General features: G+C 41.2%; 1 protein-coding gene and 1 long non-coding RNA gene across 2 annotated transcripts in view; one reads left to right on the top strand and one right to left on the bottom strand.

Moving 5' to 3' along the window:
• Nucleotides 1–21,461, bottom strand: part of Spon1 (spondin 1) — a 277,092-nt gene that overhangs the window by 45,831 nt on the left and 209,800 nt on the right. The gene's annotated exons all lie outside the window — the stretch shown is intronic.
• Nucleotides 1,584–8,448, top strand: LOC107978918. The gene is made up of 3 exons (XR_003484311.2): nucleotides 1,584–1,750; nucleotides 5,648–5,738; nucleotides 6,711–8,448. It is a non-coding gene; the product is annotated as an uncharacterized LOC107978918 (long non-coding RNA).

Below are 21,461 nucleotides of genomic sequence, written 5' to 3' on the forward strand. Positions count from 1 at the left end.
ATGGAGTGTGCTGACTGACTGAGTAGATAATTAAATAGAACAAATGAATTAATGAACACTAATTTTCAGAACAACACATTGTTGAGATAACCCATTGTGTCCTACCATGGATAAAAGGCTTTCTCTTAGACTTCTTTAAATTCAATGGTTAGTCCAGGTCAGGTCTTCTGTTCCATTTCAAGGTCAAGGCCATTTCTTTGTCCTGACCTTGGCATAATGAGCCTTGAAAGGCTCAAAGCTTTATTTTTTTTCCTTGCTTTAATCATGTGTCCATTTAATGAGCTATACTTTCCCTGGAAACAGTGGGGTGAAAATCACCAAGATGGGTAATAATACTAACTAACATCACCACATGAGAGCCAGATATTACTCAATTAAAGTAATAACACTTAATGCAGGAGAAATTGTTTTCTCCTTAAGAACCCAATTTGGCCATCAGCTCACCAGAATATTTAAATGACAGAAATTACCTGTAAGTTATAGATCTGTAATGCAATGCTGAAATGGATTTCTAGTTATAGTTTATTATGCTATATTATGGGTGTTCTTAAGGTCAGAGTTTATATCTTGTTGTGTTTGCATTTTCTGTCACCAGTCAGTGTGAACACCTCTTCAAGTATATAATGTACAAAAATGAGAAAGCCAAGGGAGAAAACCATTTCAAAGCCTTACTTAAAATAACCCAACAAACAAAGTACTATGATTGTTATTTACCTTTAACAATGGCCCCTTGAAGATGGGAAGAAAAATCCTTTTTTTTCAAGGTTCAATTCAAGAGCTTTTTCACCAAAGATGTTTGTTGGTTCAGGCTTAGATGTAACAAGTCTTTGTCAGCCAGCTCCCAAATAATGACATGGGGACTCCTTACTAATTATGAAAGCTTGCCCTATAGCTTAGGCTTGTTCCTAACTAGCTCTTATAACTTAAATTAACCCATTTATATTAATCAAATTCTGTCACAAAGCATTACTTGTCTTCCATCTTGCACCTCCTGTTTCCTCTCTGTTTCTCCTGGCATCTCCCGCACACCTTGATTCCTCTTCCTCTTCCTTCCCCTCCCCAGAAATCCTGCCTATACCTCCTGCCTAGTTATTGGCCATTCCACTTTTCATTAAACCAACCATAGCGATATATTGTTACACAGTGTATAACTATCTCACAACACTTAGAGTGTAGCCCTTTTCCTTCCTGTTTCAGTATGTGCATTTTGAGGTATGAGGGGATTTACAAAGGAAGTGGCTCAGGGTTCCCTAACATTCTGATGTAGAAAACAAGCCTGACAATGAGAATCAGGAAATCTATATGGCCCATGCTGACCTTGAACTCACAATGTAGCTCAGGCATGATCTTCCCTCAGGCTCCTAAGTGCTAGGATTATAGTCATGTGCCACCACACCTGACCAGAAACTCCAATATAAACGGTATTTCCCAGCAAGTGTACAGATGAAGAAAAAGGGTTTGGCTAGATGGTCTTAATGGCTACTACTATGGTTCTATGTCAAATGTTTTTACTTTCATTATGGGGCTAGCCTTGCCTTGCAATCAAAATCTCATGTCGTGTTCTCTCCTCTCTGGGATGGCATAGGAGAACTTTTCTCTGACCATTCTTTTCCAAGAGGCCATGAAGACCACTTATTTCTGTCTACATCTTCCTTCAGCCAAGCTATAAAAGGACACACAGTATATCAAGTGACTTGAAAGAAGACATCCTAGCTATGGTGACTGGAGTCTGGTCACCATCCATTCAAAGGTGAGATCCTAGGATCACATGTTTTAACCCACACCTTCTGCACTGGTCTCCATTCCCCCATTCTCAGGGATTACCTGCTGTCCTCATTACAGGGGCTTCCTATCTTAGCCTAACCCCTACAGTGCACTTTGATTTAGAGAAAAATTGCAACCAGGACAACTTTTCCCCAATAGTCTGAATTTAACTTAAAGTTTTCTCATGAAGGATGAATTTCCTGCTGCTTTTCAATAAAGCAGAATGTGACTGCGGCAGGTGGGGACACTTCCATGACAATAGGAAGGTTCCATAAATTAATGTGTGGAAGAGAAATCTGTATTCATCCTGGCTCATCTAAGTGGGTTAGATGAATGGATCCAACATAGGTGGACCTGGGTGGTGGGGACAGGGTGGTGAGCAGGATAACTGTGTGTACATGGACAGCATAGAAAGACCTGGAAGGCAGGAATAACTTCAGAGAGAGCCTGGGAACAGGGCCAAATTCATCCTCAGCTGAGGCTGTGCTCCACCTCCACCTATCCCTCTGAGGGCTTTGTTCATTTTCCACAAGCCAGAGTAGAGTTCGGTCCTCAGCTGTTCAGAATTCATGAGACAGAAAAGTTATTCTATCCAAATTGTCAACCGGCAGAGCTCATTCCAACCTCTCTGGCAACTGGGAAAACAAATTATGACAGAGAAAAGAAATGGACCCTTGCAGCTTGCTTTCCTAGGCTGCTTCTAAAGTGGCTCTGATCTATTGAGAGTTTGTCACACAGCTTTCCTTGTGGCACTGAAAGGAGCCGAAGGGTGGAGGGGGCCCAAGTAACATTTCAATGGTCTCTAGGCACTGCTGTTGCCTACTTGTCATCAGGACCAGAAATATATTGGGTACTAGAGCATGCCTAATACCTGACTGCTTCAGGAACAAATGCCCTTCTGATTTGGGGCTGACACTTCATTCATTTGCTACCCTCTATTAGGAGTCTACTACATATACCAGGTGAAGGGGACATAGAGATGATTAAGACATAGTTCCTACAGTCAAGGAACTGTATTTTATCAGTGGGACAGATGGAAATACATAGTGACAAGTGAGAGAGATGCTGGCCTGAGGGTGATGGGCTGAGTTCCCAACCTGTTATTTCCTGAACTTGTTGACACAGGCGAGATACAGACCCCTGGAGAGAGCAAGAACAGGCTCAGGAAGGGGGAGCATATAAGATGTTTGGCTTGCCTGAATAAGGGATAGCTGAGAGCCACAGATATTATGTCAGTGGAGACCCTAGGGCCGTCATTAAAGGAAATGAAAGAGGGTGTATCTACATCCACCCCAGCATACATTATCAGTTGGAATGCCATGTAGGTGGATAGCTACCTTTTCCATTTCTGAGCTCAAGGTAAATGGAATCTCCAGGAGGGCTTGTTAAAGCACAATGCTGGGTCCAGGACTGGAGTGGCTGTTCCCAGTGGTGCTGGTGGAGAATTTGCATTCAGGCCTGAAGGGATTTCCAAGTAGTTGTCCATAACAAATAGTCATTAATAGCATTAGGCCCTGTGTGTAGTGCTTTACATAAAGCAGGCAGTTTATTATTTCTCACAGTGGTACTATAATGTAGGAATTATTATCTTTATTTTATTTTTAAAAGATTTAGTTATCCTTGTTTGTGGTGTGTGTGTGTGTGTGTGTGTGTGTGTGTGTGTGTGTGTGTGTTGTGTGTGTGTGTGTGTGTGTGTGTGTGTGTGTGTGTGTGTGTGTGTCTATGTGTGTGTGTGTCTGTGTGTCTGTGTGTGTGTACGCATTATGAGCATGCAGGAGTGCATGGAAGCAGAAGAGGATGTTGGGTTGGGAACACTATCTTGGTTCTCTGAACCGATGAGCCATCTCTCCAGCCAACTCATTATCTTTATTTTATGCTCAAGAAAAAGGAGACCCAGAGATGACAACGTACTTCCCAATATCACAGAACTGTAAGTGGCAGAGATGATATTTAAACCCAAGTCTGTTTGCGTGGAAAAATCCATGTGTTTTCTGCCACTCTGTCCCGTCTGGCCGGTAAAAGAGAAGTGCTTCTTTTCTGTTTTAATACAGATGCTGAATAGATTCAACAATAAATAAGTGAAGCCCACAGACATGATGCTCTATTCCATTTCAAATATTCCACCAAATATATTATTAAAATTATCCTCCAAGAACCAGTGAAGACTATTTATTTCTTGAAAATAGGTGTAAAAGTGTATGAGAGATCAAAAGCTGGCTGTATGCTGAGCCCAAGAAGCCTCCTAAACCAATAGCTAGCAATCTTCTTTTAAAGCAATGAAACACATTTAGTCAAATAAAGTTTGCTCAGAACTGTAATACAGAAGCAGACAGGATTGGGGCTGATGTCAGACTGTGGGAGCACGAGTTGGTGCTCTGAGCCCTGTGGGGCAGATGCCCAGGTGTTCCCTAATGTAGCATTAGCACTGGCAAAAGCAAGACAACTACCCAGCCTGCTGTGAACAGGCTGCAGATGAGTTTCTCAGAACCAGAAGGAATTCCAGCAAACACCACACCCATGCCAGCTTTCCCATTGGAAGGGCTTCACCAGCACCCTTCGGGGTAGGGCTGGCTGCTTAGATGAGGTTGATGTTGTTGTGAAGCCTTGCCGTGCCTGCATCTGTGGTTAGATCTTCCTCATAGCTTTCGTTGAATGGTGCTATGGTTTCAATGTGACATGTACCCATGGGAAACACTTGTTTCCCAGCTGGCGGTGCTTCTTGAACTTTTCTGATCCAGCTGGTGATGTCAGACTGTGGGACTGGGCCTTGAATGTTAGAGACTGTACATCCTGGTCACCACTTGCCAGTCTGCTGAGATGTGAAGAATCCTGGCCACAGGTTCCCATCACTACGAGTTCTGACATGCCTTCGTTGCCAAACCTGCCCACCATGGTGGGATATTCCTTCTTGAGCCAAAATTAGTCCTTCTTCCTATAAGCTGCTTCAGGGAAGTATTTTGTCAATGATGAGAAAAGTACCAACTATAGCTACCCAGCAAACTGTTTTGCTTATTACTTGAAGCAACCAGTTCTTTTGTGGGCTCTGACCTCGTTTCCTTTCTGCTGTTGGGAAAAGAAACTGACCAAAGCCAGCTTGTGAGGGAAGAATTTATTTCACCTTATAGCTTCCGGTCCATCATGGAAGGAAGCTAAGGCAGGAATTGAGGCAGAGGCCACGGAGGAACACTGCTTAGTAGGTTGCTCCTCATGGCTTCTTCAGCCTGTTTTCTACCTGCTAGGACCATCTATCTGCATGGAGATGGCAAGGTCCTCCTACATCAATCATTAACCAAGAAAGATACCCACAGACTTACTTAGAGGTCAATCTGATGGAGGCATTTTCTCAGTTGAGGTTCCCTCTTCCCAGATGACTATTTTTTTTTCCTTGTCGGTTTTAAGTTGACTAAAAACTAACCAGCACTGTGTCTATGAAATTCAGAGCAAGAAGCCTCCTCAAATACTTTTAAAGAGAAGGACTCCACCAAATGAACCGGATGATTTCAGTCACTATGCAAATACAGGTTCAGACAGGGTGTCTGCTCATTATTGATTTCTGTTTGGGTGAATGGCCCAGTAATTATAGGCACATTCAGAATGCCTGTGGCTCACTCCCAACCCCACTTATGAAGGGCCGTGTATACATAGGATTGATCATAAACTATGCCAGATGCCAACTTACTTATTTAGAGTTTAATTCATTTACTATTACCTATTTATTTTTGTATTATCAGCAGAAACCAGAGAAGTAACTGTTCCCAACACCCATTCTTCTTATCCTTCTGTTTGGCAATAACAGACCATATGTCTAACACTAAACCAAAGTAAAAGGCATATCATTTTTTTTAAAGATTTATTTTTTTTAAGATAGTGTCTTTCTATCTAGCCTTAGATGACCTGGAAGTCGTACGTGGACCAGACTGGCCTCAAACTCATGGAGATGTGCTACATCTATCTACCAAGTTCCGGGGTCAAAGGTGTGTACCACCATTGCCTGCCTTTTAAGTGGTTTTAATTTTTATTCGTGTTCATGTGTTACAGTGTCTGGTCTGGCAGAGACCAGAAGAGACTGTCAGAACTACCGGGTTGGGAGTCACAGGTGGTTGTGAGTTTCCTGATGTGGGTGCTGGGAATCACACTCCAGACTTCTGGAAGAGCAGCAAGTGTTCTTAACTACTAAGCCGTCTTTCCAGCCTATACATTGTCCCTTTACAAGGAAAATGCTCCTACTCCATTCTTAGTTTTCCTTTATTACTGCTGGAAAAACATAATAACCAGAGACCCTCCCCTGGGATGCAGATGTGGGAACCAATTCTGGCAGGGCCAGGAGATAAGATTCATGCTCATTTTAAAACTCTTATTAGTGAGGGAAACAAGCTTCTATTTTGCTTAAATAACCACATGTATTATTATAGATCTTGCATAGTATATGTGTTTGTGTGTGAGAATGCATGTACACACATATGCATCCGCATGCGGAGGCTGGGGGGGGTCAATGTAAAGTGTTTTCTACCTTTGCTTTTGAGACAAGGTCTATCATTGAACCAGGAACTCACTATCTTGGCTAAATTTGAAGGCCAGTGAGCTTCCAGAGTTTTCTTGTACCCATAGTGCTGGGGTTACAGACATGTACTGCCTCTAGCTCTTTTTATGCTCACACTGGGGATCTGAACTCAGGTCTTCATACATGCATGGCAAGCACTTTATTAACCAAGCTACCCCTACCTCTACATCACTATGTGTCTGATATCTTTATTATGACAGCTTAACTGTTGTATATCCACACAACCTATGTGTGGGTCAAAGATGATTAGATTGTTGTGTATTCTTCTCAGTCGGAGGTGGGATCAACATTTTTTCCCTATAAATGTGGACATGGCCAGTTTATGGCCCATGCCTTATGACACAGGCTGATTCCATTTTTCTGTTTCTTGTTACAATCTCTTCAGGCACTTCAAGCTATTGTACAAAGTGTGACTTCCTGAAACCACCATGCGAAGGATACCATATGAGGCACTTCAGTTGACGGTTCCAGCCTTCTAAATACTCCTCCAACGTTACAGAGACAAAAGTGATGCCATCTTAGATCAGCCCTTTTACCAGCTGGACATCACAGGTAGCCTGGCCAATAGCTTCTTGAGAAGAATTCACTCAGTTCACATCCGGGAGACAACTGTGTTACACTACTATTTTGACCTATGACCTCAATAGAAACCATTGGTGACATATTAAAAATGGCAGAATTGATAGATGCTTGTGTCTCAATTGGGTAGTCCCAGAAAGCCACTATACCAACCTTAGAATCACTTATCATTTGACCTTCTACTCAGTGATATAGTAAAAGTCTGTATTGTCTAAGCCACTTTTGGTTAAATGTTCTGTTATTTGTGGCTTTTCAGCATTCCAACAAATACAATCAACTGCCATTTTATCTCTCAAGAGGTCTTTGTCACGGGGACAAGAGGGTGTAGGTGGGTTTAAGGCCACACTCTGACTTCTTTGATGAAGTTACCAGCAGAGAATGGTGTAAAGCCTCATCCACCCTGGCCACCATCATCAGGCAGCCCTCTGATGTTCCCCTACAATTTGACACAGTCTCTAGTTACTCTAGCCTGATGGTTAACAGAGCAGGGGGTTTCCTTGGTATATCTCATCTGACTTCCCTTTTTCTCCCTACTATATAGGAGGCCAGCATGGTCCTCAGGATGACTAAAATGATTAAATGACAATTTCAAGTGTAGGGAAATCTCTGGTAGCCCACAAGGGGTTTTCTTTCACCTTTAACGGCTTTGAAAACAGAAGCACCCACAGACAGCCTCTGAGCTCCACAATAGAGGCACCATCCCCCATTCTAGCAATGATCTGGCTGTGGAGTGAACCACCTGCCCAGGCAGGCCAGATTTCTGTTCTGAAGGATTAGCTTTTCTAGGGTCAAAGAGCAGGGGAAGGTCTGCTTTACATCTGTGACTCTTACATGGATAACAAGGGATTCTTCAACTGCTTTCCCATTGCAAGATTTGGTCTGCCTAGGGATGGGGCCCTATGGGTGGAGAACTGAACCTGAGAGTTTTCTACCAAGATAAGATGGAAGAAAGAGCAAACAAACAAACAAATCAACAAACAAAAACCCAATCATGGTAGGGATTAAAGCATCATCATCATCATCATCATCAACAACAACAACAATAACAAGAACCCATGGAAAAGACCAACACTGTGAAGCCACACATCCAGCTAAAAAGTCAGAGGCATTTCCTAAAGAAGAACGTGGAGACAGATACAATGAAGGGTAGGAAAGAAACCACAACACAAGTTGGCAATAGTATGCTTTGTGCTTGTGTGTACACATGGTGGATAGCCTACAGCAGCTGACGTCTGAGGGCCTAGAACACTGGTGTAGCTGGTTCAACTGAACATCTGAGGGAAGGTGTCTTCAGTTATAGCCAGATACAGCCCAATGCACCTTGCTCAGGAAAACAGTGTTCATGCAATGGATACAGGGTTGGCCTAGTAACTAATTATAGTATTTATTTCAATATTTCTTATATGATAGCTAGTCAATTACTTGGCTATTTCCCCATCTGGATTAAAAGGCCTCTGAGGATAGATTGTTTCTTATTCTTTCATAGAATATGCCAGAATGTTTTGTACATGCAAAAACACTCAATAAACATATTTTGATTAATAGCCATGTCAATCTTTTGACTTGCTTTTTTTCCTGTTAACATTAATAAATGGATTAAGGATGTTTTTTGATGGTTCATTTTTTTCTCCAAATGATATAATCTACACAGAAATATATCACCAAGGAGCAAAAATTAAACCTTAGGTAGAAGAGTTTAACATATTTAAGAAGAAACATGGTGAGAGACAAGAGAAGAGGTTAGAGGCTGGGTGTTCTTCTCTGACTTAGCTCAGCTTTCAGATTTTCTTTTGAAAACCTCACGAGCCTTTTTCTACACACAGTATTTTTTCTACAGTGTTTTCCCTATTTGGCCATAGAGTTTCATTTATTAATAAAACATAATTAGGCCCCATTTCAAAAGGATGAACAGAGCTAGTTTTGTCCTGCTTTAAAGCTCAGTTCAGCCTGGGTCACAGTGACTGTCAGCATCCCTCTTTTCAGGCTATGAGTAGACTTGGATGCTGCAGCAGGACAACTGGGGCCAGTTGGTCAACTTCCCACTCCCAGGAGCCCCTGGAAGCAGCCCTTCTGAGCTCTGGACTCGGTGCTCACAGATCATAAATACAGCCTATGGTTTCACATCCCACTTGGCAAGGAGAGTGTAGTAGGTCCCCTGCCAATTCTGTCATTTCTCAAAGCTCAGAGCTATCTTGAGATGACTCACAAATCAAGCTCACATGCTGGCCTTCCAGAATGGGAGCTCTTTCCTCAAAAGCTATTACCATCTCCTTGCTGTTTATCTGTTGCTTCTGAAAACATTCAAAAGACTGAAATTATGGATATCTTATGCAAATATATAGAGAATAATGGAGAACGACAAATGAACAGCACTTGAGGACACTGTACTACCTTCTGTTCACTGAAGGTAGACCCTGGGCTAACAACTTTACTTTCATTACAGAAATCCTTATAATAACCTTATGTTGTATAATCCAACTGCTGTGTATGGAGGGATGGTGTCAGGTGTCAAGTTACATGGTCAAAGTCACATAGATAAATTAGTGATGGAATCTGTATGAAGATTTATGTCTGATTCTATATATGAAATATGGAAAGGTATTACACTACCTTCATGGAATACTATATATATGTTCTTATATATTAGTTGACTAAAACACTCAGTAGCATGGCTGCTACTTCACAGTAAAATATTAGATATGTTGACTGAAACAATGGAAGTAAGGCATTCTATTTATTCAGTAACTGATGAAAAAATTAATTTTTTAGAATATTCCAAGCAGAAAGGCTCATGGAATAGAAACCTGCCTGAACTGGGCGTTGGTGGCACACACCTTTAATCCCAGCACTCGGAAGGCAGAGGCAGGCGGATCCCTGTGAGTTTGAGGCCAGTCTGGTCTCCAGAGCGAGTGGCAGGATAGGCTCCAAAGCTACACAGAGAAACCCTGTCTCGAACCCCCCCCCCCAAAAAAAAGAAAAAGAGAAACCTGCCTGAAAACAGAGGTCTCTGTTCTGCCTAGTCCCACCACCCTTTAGTCCCAAATAAACACACTGAGGCTTATATTAATTATAAACTGTTTGGCCAATGGCTCAGGCTTCTTATTGGCTAGCTCTCTCTTAATTATTAACCCATTTCTATTAATCTATGTATCTCTATATGGTCTTGGCTTACCAGAAAATTTCTGGCATCATATCTTCCTGGTAGCTAGATGGCATCTCCCTATTGACTGTGTCTCTGCCTTTCCCCTTTCCAAAATTCTCCGAGTCTGGTAGCTTCGCCTATATTTTCTGCCTGGTTACTGGTCAATCAGCATCAATTCATCAACTGATAAGAGAAACATACATTCACAGTGTACAGAAGGACATCTCCCATCATCTGTCTAAATAAATCTCTTTTCTGTCTAAATAAAAAGGTTTTAACTTTAACATAGTAAAATTATATACAACAAAACAGTTATCAAGCAAGAATTATAGTTACAATATTTAGTTCATTAACATTTGCCAAAATTTAAAGAAAATATTGTATCTTCTATGCTATATTGTGAGTCTAAAGTTTTATATGTAACTTATCTTTTAGCATAACTAAGGAAAACCATAACCATAACTGTCTTTAACTCCATCAAAGACAGCAGAAGGATAATATATAAACTCTAGAATTGACAGAGACATCTCACTGCCTGATGATGGGGGATGTCCTTCTGTATACTGTGAATATACGTTTCTTTTATTGGTTGATGAATAAATGCTGATTGGCCAGTAGCCAGGCAGGAAGTATAGGTGGGGCTACCAGACTAGGAGAATGCTGGGAATAGGAAGGAGAGAGGAGCCGCCAGAGAGAGTCCACATAATCACCGGAGGAGTAACATGCTGGAATATTACAGGTAAGCCACAGACTCATGACAATACATAGTTTAATAGAAATGGGTTAATAATTAAGAGAGAGCTAGCCAATAAGAAGCCTGAGCCATCGGCCAAACAGCTTATAATTAATATAAGCCTCTGTGTGTTTATTTTGAACTAAACGGCTGTGGGACCAGGTGGGACAGAAACTCTCATCTTCACTTGCCAAGCCCTGAGACTGTGTCAAAACACAGAGCTGGCTGGGTTCCATTTGATTCATTCAATGAGGCAAATTTGACCTTGATGGAGATTATTTCAAGAATGCAAAAATAACCAATAAAAGATTAACATCCTAACACTAGTATCAGGTTAAATTATCCATTAATACATAGCAAAAGAGAAATCCTTCAAGTAAAATAACTTACTAGCTCAGCTTGGATACACCTATTTAAAATAATGTACTAACAATAGAATTAAAAAGTAGGCAAACCAAGTATATCAATATCATTACAATTTTGTACTGCAAAAACCATAAAGGACAATAGCTATCAGAAAGAAAGATTAAAAAATTATCATCATTTTTATATGCAATATATTATCATACACTATAGTTGTTATGTATGTCATAGCTTCCACTGTCAAGTTGACATAAATCTAGAGTCACCCAGGAAGAGGGAACTTCAGCTGAAGAATCACTCAGATTAGATTGACCCATGGCCATGTGTATAAGGCATTTTCTTAATTGCTAATGAATATACTGCAACATATTGCAGGTGGTAACATCCTTGGGCAGATGGGACTGAGCTATCTAAGAAAGACAACTGAGTAAGCCAGAGGGAGCAAGCCAGGAAGCAATACTCCTGCATGGCCTCTGCTCTAGTTCTGTCTCCAGATTCCTGTCTTGAGCTCCTGCCTGGCTTCCCTTCAGGATGGACTGTGAGCTATAAGCCAGATAAACCCTTTTCTGCCTAAGTTGCCTTTGGTTCTGATATTTATGCAGCATCAGAAAGTGGGACAATAAAGTAAGTACATAGCAATACAAGAATATAAAGTTCTAAGAAGGCATGTGTTGACCTAAGAATTATAAAGATAATAGATTTTAAGTCAAAACCACCACTTTTTAAAGAACTCAACAAGATTATTCTAATGGTTATGCAAGCAAAATGTCAAGAACATAAAAAAATTGGGGAAAACTTCCCTAGGTAGGAAATTTCCTATGATTATAAATGCAGGGAATAGTAGTACTATGAAGGAGAAATGGGAAAAATGAGGGAGGGGTTTTATCTGGGAATGGGAGAAGGAGGGCAACATGGAAAGAGAAGTAGGGATAAGGGATAAAGAACACTAAGGGTGACTAAAAAAAGCCAGGGAAACATTATATTAGATCTACTTTTAAAAGACTTATATAACACATAGAAGTATATGTGTATACACATGTAAATAATTAAATTAAATTACATTAATTGAAGTCATGCAACTTGGAATGATGTAGCCCACCCCAAGAGCCACAGACCATCTAACAAAATCTCCAGTGCCAGGCATGGGAAACCTCCCTTTGAATTGTTGGTCACGGGAGTCCAAAAGATTCCATGAACAAGAAATGCTATCACTATTGTCCTTGGATGTTCTCCAGAACTAGAAGGTAAGACCCTATTGCTGAAGACACCTTACACTTTGGACACAGGATTTGGAGGAATCAATGTAGAATTACCCTCCCTGAGGACTGGCTTTCATAGTGCCAGAATGGGTTGTGTAAGCTGCAAGGAAGAAAACTAATCAATAGTTCCACCCAGCTGTACAGCCCATAAACTACAGCAAGTACCACCATGGCAAGATATACTCAAGGATGCATAGTGGTACTTATACCTTGGGGATAACCAACAACCTTCTAATTGGATCGAAGCTCACTCAGCAGGAGGGAACACATGCTTGGTGTCATAAATCTAACCATGGCTGGTGAGTTCATGTACTCTACAAGAAGATCTATTACTGCCACTTTCCCAAACCTATATATTTCTCCATGTGTTTCAAATACTTATTACATATCCACAGGTAGGTGTAGCTCTCATCCAAAGAAGCTTTTCTTTTCAGCAGACACCATCACATCAATCCACAACTGGTCAAAATTCAGAGACTTGCTAACTGTGGGGGGCACTTCCCCAGTTGATACATTTACAATACAACCCCTGCACCTAAGGCTCAGGTAACATTTTGGAAAAGGGGGTGGAAAGAGTCTAAGAGCCACAGGACAAGGATGTCTCTTGTGAATGTCTTTTATATATAATGGATGAAATCTTAACCCCATGGCCATCTGAATCAGACCAGCACAATGACAGCACCAATTGATATGCCAGTGTGGATGGGAGAAACCTCACTAGACTCCATCCCTAGATGAAGACTACAGACAATTAATGGCTGCTAAGAGAGGGAGAATCAGTCTTCTCTAGGGGCAAACCCCCTGATAGAATATACGATCTCAAGTGGTCAGCTCTAAACACAAACACATGCAAGCAACATTAAATGAACTCAGCAGGTTTTATTTATATATACATATGCATGTGTAGAGTGTGTGCATATATGTATGTTTATATAATATAGTGATAATTAAAAACAAGAGGTCATGAATTTGAGAGGCAGTGGGGAAGATGGGCACTGAAGGAGTTGTGGGTGGAAGAGAAAATGGTGGAACTGCTATCAACACAGTCCTCACATTAAATTCTCAAAAAAGAGGATAAAACATTATTTGAGATAATTCTATGGAAGGGGAATACTAGAACTGACAATGTTGTGTATTACAAAGCACAGATAATTAAAATAGTAAGGCATTGGTACAGAACCAGAAATATAGAGCAATACAGGGCAATCAGAACACTTTGATAACCCTATTTCTATATGACAATTTGATAGATGATAAAATGTGGAAAATGATGGCAAAATGAGGATGCTATCAATTTAAAAATTATTTATTGTACCAAGCATGCCCAGACGAATTAAAGAGTTAGGCACAGATTTTAAAAATCCTCAGAACAACTGAAGGAAAGGAGAATCCAAATTGTGAAAAATCTTGGATACTATGTATGTCTAATGAACCATGAAGAACTTATATCAGTTACAATAAAATAGTGGGTTTCATATTATGGCATTTACATCACATGTTTGTGTGTATGTATGTATGTATATGACATGTATGTATGTACTTACTGTGGTGTGTGTGTGTGTGTGTGTGTGTGTGTGTGTGTGTGTGTGTGTGTGTGTGTATGTGTACATGTGCATGCTAGAGCATGTCAATAGAAGTCAGAGAACAGCTTTCTCAACTCTGGCAAGGGTGAGTAGGGTCTTTCTTGCTGCTGCTGCTGCTGCAATGTATACTCCATGCTAGCTGGCTCACAGGTTCTGGGAGGTCTCCTGTCCTTGTTCCCCAGTTTACCCAGGATGCTTGGATAACAGATGTATACCACTAGATATGGCTCTTTATGTGGAGCCCAAGGATTGAATTTGGGTCACAAGATTTACTTGGTGACTACCTTTCCTTTTGAAGTATCTCCCTGGTCCTATTGTGACATTTTCATACATACATACATACATACATACATACATACATACATACAAACATACATGTGGTGCTTTGATCACAGTAATCTCCTCATCACCCTGTCTCATTTGCCCCTCCTGTTGGTTGCCTCATGAAAAACTTTTGCTGGCTTAAAGCAATAGAATTTCTTTAACAATGGAAGAGATAAATGAGATTCAATTGGGTAGCATTTAATATACTACAATCATAAAAATATAAGAAATTAAAAGGATCATATTAAGAAATATTTGCATTTAGATGGTTTAATCAATACATATAAGGAACTTGCTAAGTCAGGAGTATGCTTGTCAATAGGAAAAAGTCATACATACATACATATATACATACATACACATATACATACATATGGACCGTAGCGGCTAGTTTTTTGACAACTTGATACAAGCTAGTGATAATTGGAAAGAGAGAAGCTCAGTTGAAGAATTACTTCTATAATATCAGCCTATAGACAAGTCTGTGGCATTTTCTTGATTAATGATTGATGTGAGAGGGCCCAGCCTGCCATAGGTGGTGCCATTCCTAGACAGGTGGTCCAAGGCTGTATAAGAAAACAGGCTAAGCAAGCCCTGGGAAGCAAGCCAGTAAGCAGCATCCTCCATGACCAACTTCCCTCAGTGATACACTATACACTGTATGCTGAAATAACCTCCCCTCCCCTAGCTGCTTTTGGTCAGTGTTCTTATTTAAGCCACTCAGGGCTGGAGAGATGGCTCAGTGGTTAAGAGCACTGGCTGCTCTTCCAGAGGACCTGGGTTTGATTCCCAGAACCCACATGATAGCTCAAAGCATCTGTACCTCCAGTTCCAGGGAATCCAACACCCCCCTTTGACCTCAGCATGTATGTACTTGGTGTATAGACAAACATGCAGGGAAACACACACACACACACACACACACACACACACACACACACACACACACACACAAAATAAAACAAATATTAAAAAATACTTAAGAAAGCAAACCAGGACACATAAATATTCCACGTGGCATTATTTTCTTAGCCATTTTGTTCTTTACTTTTTATTTTTGACACAGTGTCTTAGGCAGCTCAGGCTGATCTTACACTCATTAAGCAGAACTCCTGATGCTTCTGCCTTCATGGTCTTGGTGCTGTTACCAAAGGCATGCACCACTGTGCCTTCCTTACATAGCATTATTTTTAAAAGCATAAAGTAAGACTTAGCTAAGTGATATTGAAGACCCAGACAGATTGGAGCCCACCAGCTTAAAATTTTGACATTTAAAAAGTCCCCACGTAAGACTGTGTCACACATTCTGGAAAAATGTTTGTGGCATAGTGTTAAGCAAAGAAATTGGAATATGAAATGTTATGGACATACTTGGAACTATGTAAGAACATAGAGGCATGCTTCAGACCCGGAAAAAGACATGGAAGTGGAAAAAGGCTTAAAGCAGTGGTTCTCAACCTTCCTAATGCTGCGACCCTTTTATACAGTTCCTCGTGTGGTGATCCCCAACCATAAAATTATTTTCATTACTACTTCCTAACTGCAATTTTGCTACTTTTATGAATCATAATCTAAATATTTTTGGAGCTAGAGGATTGCCCAAGGGCTCATGCCCCACAGGTTGAGAACTGTTGACTTAGAGTGTTGGGGTTAGGGTAAACTGTGAATTACAAGCTCAGATCACATCATAAATCAGACAGGTGGAGATGGATTGGGGAAGAGTAGCAGGTGATGGAGGTCTGGCAAATTGCTGGGCTCAAAAGCAGTCAAGTAGAAAACTAAAGCTCTGATTGTAGTGATAGGCTTGGAGTCTCCTTCAGTCAGATTTACATGTTGGCCTTAGTTTTAGACATGCCCCGCCCAAGAACCCCTAAAGCCCCATGGAGTGGTTGGAAAAGCATAGGTAACAGAGAGCCTCATAAGGATTTGAATTGGGGAAGCCATTCAATCAAATGAGACAGGTCAAATTAGCATGTGACCTCTATATTTAGTGTTTTATAATGGTGATTTTTGAAAAAAAAACTCACAAAGTTTAGATACAAACAGAAATGATGAAGTCATGTTTTATTAGCACTGAGATGCTTTTGCATTCATTGGTTTTGAGACTGTGGCTCTGTCTTGACTACAGTTGTCAGGGAAGATGCCAAGTTGCTATCTGGTGGTGACTTAAACAGATACACATGCATCCATCAAATACTTGAGTGCCCACTGCATGCCAGCCCCTGAAGGAGAAAGGGAAGGAGAAAGAAACAAGGCAGAGAATACACTCTGTCTCCCAGAAGTCTGCCCACTGGTCCAAAATTCAGATATGTGTAGTCATACCACATGCCTCAGCACAGTCACAAAGGCCATGGGACTGTGACTAATCACTGCAAAGGCAGGAAGAGTCACCTGCCAAAGGCAAACTGCGAATTGAATCTTAAAACAAGAATACCCATCTAGCTGGCAGAGACAGGGGGAGGAAAGATGCCCCAGGTAAAGGGAAGAGAAAGCAGGCTTGAAACAGCAGGGGAAACAAGTTATGTGAGTGTGCTAGAACGACTGGAGGCAGCTGGGATGAAGCACATGGAAGAGATTTCCTGCATGTCATCCTACAACTAGTTGCTATGGTTTGCACCAATTCCCCAAAGTTTGTGTATTGAAAACTCAGTTACTAATGCAAAGTGGGACCATTAGAAGGTCAAGAAATCATGAGGACTCTATCATGAAAGGACGGATGTCATTATCACAAAATGGGTTTGCTTGACACTCGCTTGTTCTCTTCTGACTTCTCTTATTCCCTGTTCTTACTTTTGCTAAGATGATGTGTCATTAAGGCCCTCTCTAGATGTTAGCATCAAAGTACAGTATGATAAGGTCTGGTCAACCAGGCACAGTTTTAAGACAAGTTGTTTTGTAGCAATTTACCTTGCCTTTGAATGTTCCATTCTGTAGAGAAGCTTAAGACTCTGGAAATTCTAAAAGAATCTCATTAAAACTCAGAGATAGATAACCCGGAAGTCTCAGGAAGCCCCTGAAATGTATCAGATTCACAAGGACTATCCTTCCTTGGAAGTAAAGACTGCTGAAGAGAGAAAGCACTCTCACCTTCTGAGACACCTACCAATCATGTAGAGAGTTCCAGGGTCAGAATCAACACCCATGCTGGGATAATCCTTTGAATTCTCCATGTTCCTGTGAGTACCTCCTTACGAATTCTCCAGTAAGAACTCCCAGTAAACAGATTGGTTCACCAACAGATTGGGCTTTAGGAGACCATTACTTTGGTCTGTTGTTAGTTCTTAACTGGGGTGAGTAGATGTTTGTTCATGTCTCCCCAGGAACAGCATTGCACAACACAAAGGAATCTCAGCCACTGTACACCACGACTATCCTTCCATCACAGTTTCATTCAATATATTCATTGAACACTGTTGCCATCATTCACTCTCCTTGGACACAGAGTGTGCAAAAGGATCCTTGTGAACTCGGAATCTAAGATGCCAAACCTGCACGATATTGGATTTTTCTTGGCTTCTAGGACTATGAGAAATGAATTTCTTTTATTAACTCTCCACTCTATGGTGTTCTGCAATAGCAACATAAAACAAACTAAGACGAGTCCTTCCCAAACTGTTTCTCAGTCTAAAAACTCCTTGTTGAAAATCTTTCTTGGAAGCCCAGTTTGAGAACCCAGGAAAGGAGAACTGATTGGAACAGAGGAAGTCTGCCCCAAAGCTACACATCCCTCACCATTGGTCCCCGTGGAAGCTTTAGCTGGGGCTTCATGGAGCAACTGACATTCATGGCTCTAGGAATAGGAGCCACACAAGGATTTTAGAAGGAATTAACTCAATTAGACATGCAGGAGTTAAACTCTGTGAGAATTTAGAACACTGATATTATCCAAAGACAGATTCACGTCTGTAGTAGTGAAATACCCTGGATTTCTGACAGCATTTTTTTTTTTTGTACCTGAGCTGCCAAACATTATGGATTTTGTACTTTCCTGCTTCCACTGATGGAATGATTGTTCCAATTTTTGAAAAGTAGAGAGGAAAAGCCCCCTATATTAATGTCTCACCTGATGCCACGGAACCAATATTAATGTGCCAAGTGACATTGTGTGCTCAATTTGTTCCTTTAAATTGGTAAATCTCTGGGCTGAAGCAGTGTATCTTATATGGGTTTACAGACCCTGGGCAGCAAGAGACTTGTAGGTCAGCTCCTTCCCCAGCTCTCTCTGAAGCATGAATCTCACCTTTTGAGCAGGTAGGTGTGACTCAAATTACCTGCCTTGGCATTGACTGGGAACAGGCAGACACTTGGTTCATGAATTTGTTTTCCGGAGTTCCATCTGCTGCCTTCCTTCTGGGTGACTTGTGTGTGTGATTCACCATCGGGTGCCATGGCTTTTGGGGTGGACATCTTGATGTATGATAATTATCTCTGAAGGACATTTGCACTCACATTTCTCTTTCAGGAGATTAAATATGAAGATGTCTTTCAATAAAGCAGGTGCCGCTTCTTCTTGCCAAATCCCGCCTTGAGTGTTGAAAGCAGGCCACCTAACAATGGGCCCCAGTAAGCGCCAGCCGCCACATCTCTGTGTGGGGCTGATGGAGCCAAAGCAAATATCTTGCTACAGAGGTGATTAAATGATATGGAATGTCAGGATCTCAATGAATTAACATCTGAGGTTTCATAAAATAGAAACATGGTCTTGTTTCTATTATTGCTGTGTCAAACAAAACAACAACAACAAAACCCCATTTCATGTTTTTTTTTTGTGTGTGTTGTTGTTGTTTTCTGCTTCTCTGCAGAGAAATGCAAAGACTGGCATTTGATTTTGCAATGTATTTAAAGAGGAATTTGAGGAGAGAGCACATCAGCTTGCTAAATCATGGACCCTGGTGGGGATAAAGTTTGGGGGCCTGAATGCTTACTTCAGTTTGCTTCTTATAGCCTGGCATTTACCCTGCCCCCCCCCACAGGGTTTCTCTGTGTAGCTTCTGGAGCCTATTCTTGCCTTCACTCTGTAGACCAGTCTGGCTTTGAACTCACAGAGATCTGCCTGCCTCTGCCTCCCAAGTGCTGGGATTAAAGGCGTGCACCACCAATGCCCAGCTTTTTTTTTTTTTTTTTGGCATGGTGGAGGATGGAGGGAGACATTATTGATAGGCACTTTCAGCATCCACAATAGGGACTAACAGCCCATACCTTCCTGATGGATCCATAAAGTGTTGCCCAGAAAAATCAGTGACATAAGATCATGGTGAGATGACCTTGGAAGTCATCTTAAAGAGGAGATTGTCCTCTGAGATTTGAATGGGTGATGTAATGGATGATATTAGCCACTGGCAGAAGTCATGGTAAAAGGCAGGTGTTTCCCTGAGGGTCAAGCACCAAGAACAGGGTCTGACACGATGAAAGTGAGAGAAACCTGAGGTTAATCAAACTTGGCTCTAGAGGAGGAGGAGCAGTTCTCAGAGTGAGAAGAGTTGAGTAAACTTGAAAAACAAAGACAGACTTTGATGCAGTGAAAAAGTCTGGGCCACAGCTCGGCAGTAGGCAAACCCCAGACATCACCAACTCTCCTTCCTTTCACTGTTTCATTCACATATTTACTGAGTGCCACTGCCATCATGGACTGTCCTGGGCATGCGATGGTGTACAGTGAACATACGGAATGGTCCTGGTGTTCTCAGAAGTCTAGGAAAGTACAGGACAGTTTCATAATGTGATGAGGACCATGAAGATGGTACAGAGGGTAACTGGGGGAAGGGTGAAGAAAGGATGTGAAACAACAGCTCTCCAACAGGCACTCTGGTCTGGAATTCAAAGTGTAAAGATCTCCTCCTACCCCAACTGGGATACACGCTTCCCTGAGAGGCCCAGGGAAGGATGCTCTAGAACAGTGGTTCTCAACCTTCCCAGTGCTGTGACCCTTTACTACAGTTCCTCATGTTGTGGTGATCCCAACCATAAAATTATTTTGTTGCTACTTCATAACTATAATTTTACTACTGCTATGACTTGTAATGTAAATGTCTGTTTTCTAATTGTCTTGGGTGAACACTGTGAAAGGGTTATTTGACCCTCAAAGGGGCCATGACCCACAGATTGAGCACTGCTGCTCTAGAGAGTGGACCAGAGTGTGTTGGTCATTAGCAAGTACTTCCCTCTTGTAAAGACAAGTTAGCAACATATAGTTATTACTCTTCTGTGAGGGTAGAGAGACTGACTTGGGAACCTGACACCCTCTTACAAGTCTCCTCCTCCTCTTCCTCCTCTTCTCTTCTTCTTTTTACCCTTTCTCTTCTTTCTTCATCATCACCTGCTTCTTTTTGAGACAGGGTCCCATGTATCCCAGGATAGCCTCTAAGGTGCTACATAGCCAAGGATAACCCTGAGCAAGTTCTCCTGATTGCTTCCCGAGTGATGGGATTACAGATGTGCACAGTATGTGTGGTGCTGGGGACCAAACCCAGGGTTTCATGTGTGCTAGACAAATCGAACTTTCTACCCACAGAGCTCCAGCCCCTGTTATTATTACTGCTGCTGTTTATATTATGGGAAGCCCATCTACATACTGACGGGTGTCTCAGTTAAATTTGTAAAGGGCAACAACTTTGACTCATATTTTGTTCAATCATGGGTACTCAATCAGGATACTCCATTTAGAATTAATTAAATCTACATTAGAATCTAATCTTGCTTGAGAATGATTTTAAGGGGAAATTCATTCCATCTTGAATGATACGTTTTTGAGAAAGTCAACATAATCAAGAATGTATCCATTTTGTAGATAAAGGAATACTATCATAGCTTAATTATAGGAGATGAACAAAATAGATTAGACAAAATATGACTTCGCCACCATCTCTTTCTCAAAGTGAAATTTGTTTTTCCTTACCTGACAGGCACCTGATATTAAAGCCATAGCTTAAGATCAGACATCTTGTCCTTATGATAATCATCTTGCTTATTGAACATTATGTATGTTTATTCAATTGTATACATAGTCTCATTTAAATTTCAAACTGGTAATATAGAATTGCTAGCTTGATTTTTTGTCTTTTGAGACAGGGTTTCATTAAGTAGCTCTGTATGACCTGGAACTTACTATACAGATCAGGCCTCAAGCTCACAGACATCCACCTACCTCTGTCTC

The sequence above is a fragment of the Cricetulus griseus genome, chromosome 3, assembly GCF_003668045.3.
Source record: "Cricetulus griseus strain 17A/GY chromosome 3, alternate assembly CriGri-PICRH-1.0, whole genome shotgun sequence".
NCBI classification, from domain to species: Eukaryota; Metazoa; Chordata; class Mammalia; order Rodentia; family Cricetidae; genus Cricetulus; species Cricetulus griseus.